We start from the raw sequence: 3,675 nt of genomic DNA, 5'->3' as shown, positions 1-3,675 counted from the left end.
GGTCAGGCAGCACCTGAGGAACAAGAGAGACAACCTACCCTATGTCTTCTACTTTCCAGCCAGTTCTGTACCCACATCGCTGTATACTAGGAGATCTAACCTTGCTAACCAGGCCCCCATGAGGCACTTTGTTGAATGCCTTGCTGAAGTCCATACAGATCACGTCCACCACACTGCTCTCATCAATCCTCTGTGTTACTTCTTCAAAAAAGTCAATCAATTTTATGAGAAGTGATTTCTCACGCACAAAGCTATGCTGACTATCCCTAATCAGTCTTTAGCTTACCAAATACATGTAAATCCTATCCCTCAGGAATCCCTCCAACAACTTGCCCACCACCAATGTCAAGCTCACTAGTCTGTAGTTCCCTGGCTTTTCCTTACCACCTTTCCTAAATAGTGACAACACATTAGCCAAACTCCAGTCTTCCGGTACCTCACCTGCAAATGTTAATGATACAAATTTCTCAGCAAGAGGCCCAGCAATCACTTCCCGAGCTTTCCACAGAGTTCCAGGGTAGACCTGATCAGGTCATAGAGATTTATCCACATTTATGTTGAATCATGGAATCCCTACAGTGTGGAAACAGGCCATTTGGCCCAACAAGTCCACACTGACCCTTTGAAGAGTAACCCAGCCAAACCCATTCCCTTACCCTATTACTCTACATGTTCCCTGACTAATGCACCTAACCTACACGTCTCTGAACACGAACGGTAATTTACCACGGCTCATTCAGCTAACCTGCACATCTTTGGATAGTGGGACGAAACCAGAGCTCCCAGAGTAATCCCACACAGACACAAGGCGCATGTGCAAACTCCACAAAGAGAGTCGCCCGAGACTGGAATCGAACCCATGTCCCTGGTGCTGTGAGGCAGCAGTGCGAACCACTGTGCCACCGTGCCACCCCATCTTCCCTTTTAGAATGAATGTTAAATTCTCTGAACACCCCGCACCTGCATCTACCCATCACCATCCCAGCTCCCTTACCCCCATTCTTAATCTCCGATTTATCTCTCAGCCCCCTTTCCCAATCCACAATCCTGATGAAGGGCTCATACCCGAAACATCGACTCTCCTGCTCCTCAGATGCTGCATGACCTGCTGTGCTTTTCCAGGGCCATACACTTTGTGATCTCCAGAATCTGCAGACCTCACTTTCTCCCTCAACACCATCCCCCAACAAACTCCGCCAGGGCAAGGTCAACGTGGGACTCGATACATTGAGCTTCCTCTGCTCATTGTCACTGAACAGAAAGCTGTCTCTACACTTTTAAACTAAATGTACAGCTACACTGTCTACATCAAACACTTTCAATACAGGGACATCACTGAGTTAGAAACAGGGTAAAAGATTCTACTCTCTGCAACTGAAACTAAAGCTTTCCCTATTCTTGAAAACTGGAAGGAAAGCTGTCCCCATCAAAGACTCCCAGGACACAGACAGCACGTGGTGAAATACAGAGTAAAATTACCTCTACTCTGGGAAGTAAAAATAAACTGAAGGTCAAGCTCTCCCTGCATTGTCCCGATCAAACACTCCCCAAACAGGGACATGACACATTCAGATACAGAATAAAGCTTCTTCCATATTGCCTCCATCAAACACTTCCAGGGGGAAGTATAGTATAAGGTCAATCCCTTTGTTCTACCCAAACCCCATTCTCAGACAATCTCTTTGTGGGTCTCACTGAGAGTCCCTCAGGTGAGAGTGGGCAGGACCCAGCAGTCACCCTCCTGGATCAATGAGCTATGTTTGATGATTGTATCCATGGGGCCTTCACCATGAGACCTTGTGGAGCTGAATTCAGTCAGGTGACAGCACAACAGCTCACAGCCACTCCTATTGGTCCAAATGAAATAGGCCATCCTGGTAATAACTCGATGAGTTCAGTCATTGGTGAAAATTGTAAAGATTGGGGCTGGTTGATTGGTTCAATGTTGCCATGGGGATCTCATTGGTTCTAGTTTCTGAATGTCTGAGGTTGGGAGTGTGTCCCCACTGCAGACTGTGATGGTGCAGTGTGGAGAGCACAACCTGCTGGTCAGGGCCCAGCTGGATTTATTTGGAACCAGGCACCTGATTAAAGCTGCTGACCTGACCCTGGGGACAGCAGGTTGTTGGCCAACCAGGGTCTACCCTGAGAACCACACTGTCCTCTTTGACTATGGGCTGCATGAATGTGGCAGCAGACTGCAGGTAATGGGGTGCTGTCTATACTTGCTGGAAGTTTGGGCTGTAGACTATCCTTGACTGTAACCCTAAATGAGATGTTATTAATATTGAGGACTTGTCTCCTACGTTCTCAAATCATCAGACTTGGTTCCTCTCCTGGATTGGACTGTGCCTGAACTGTTCTCCATCTGTAGCCTTGTGCTCCCATTCTAATTAGTTTAGAAGCTTCTGATTAGAGGGGTTGTTCTGTTAAAATGTATATTCAGTATGAATTAAGTATCATGGGTTGACTTATGGGTGGTGTGTTGATGCTGTGAATGTTCTCCTGACTTGCTTTAGTGACCGATAGTGTGGCTTTCTATATTATAATTACATTCTCAATAGTGAGGTCACAGGAGCACAACTCTGAGCAGCATGACTTGTGTTTAGTTGGATGGAAAGTAGCTCCATAACCATCAGGCAAATTGTCTTGACTCCCTCCCACTAGGGGTGCTCGTCTATGAATAAATCGACGGCTCTTGTCCTTGAGCTCCACATTTAGCCTGTTGGTCAAACTAGTTTGATTTTATTATGGCTAACTATTTTCTCTATTCCTATCTCATGCACACTGTTTTAATGCCTTACCTTACTATTAATCTCCATATCCTGATCATAATCTGAAGGTTTCATGATTACACTGGGAGATGATGGCCAAAAGATCCCTGCAGCCTCTTCACCACGTCCCTGTTCCCTCAATATTTATCTCTCATTCAGTCTGGGAGCCCAACACACAACCTCCGTTGAACCAACTTTTTGTTCAGGAATTCTCATCCTGATCTTTAGAATGATGTCATTGTTAAATTGATCCTAAATGACCCCTGACCTGTGACCTATTGCCCTTGAATACTGGTCTCTCCAGCTCCGGGTGTGGGAATGCAGTCTCCTGGCCCTGAGCCTGTTGCACTCCCTAAAGAATGTCCAAATAGAATGATGTCATTGTGAACCCTGTGTAGAACATTCTTATTTCAGATTAGTCACTCATTCTGCAACCTGGTCTTCCAGATGACTGGAGATTTCCTGATCTACACCACCCACCTGACCCACATCCCAAACTATCCTGGATCGCTCATTGAGAGAACCAATGGTGCTGTTGTTCCCATTAAATGTCGTTATTTGAGGTGAGAATCTTTACTCGATTGTCAGTATGATCCCCTGCTGCTGCTGTCTGATGCTGTCCTAAAATGGCTGCCCTGTCTCCTTCCCCCAGGAAGGGCAATGTGAGCAGCAATCCCATCAAGCCCACCTGGATCCCATTCAGCTCCACCAGGTCTGGAGAAGGGTATCTGTCATTCTCCCTGCGTCTAATGAATGGTATGTGATGAGTGGCTGGGGAGGGATCTCCTGGTGTCTCTCTCTGGGAGTTGTACCCATTGGCTCCAACCCTTGTCTTGCTGTACTTCAGGTGACTGGCTGACAGAGCGCACTTCCACTGTCTACTCACTGGGAGACCTCATTC

The sequence above is a fragment of the Chiloscyllium plagiosum genome, chromosome 36, assembly GCF_004010195.1.
Source record: "Chiloscyllium plagiosum isolate BGI_BamShark_2017 chromosome 36, ASM401019v2, whole genome shotgun sequence".
Taxonomy (NCBI): Eukaryota; Metazoa; Chordata; class Chondrichthyes; order Orectolobiformes; family Hemiscylliidae; genus Chiloscyllium; species Chiloscyllium plagiosum.
This window is presented reverse-complemented; position numbering follows the sequence as displayed.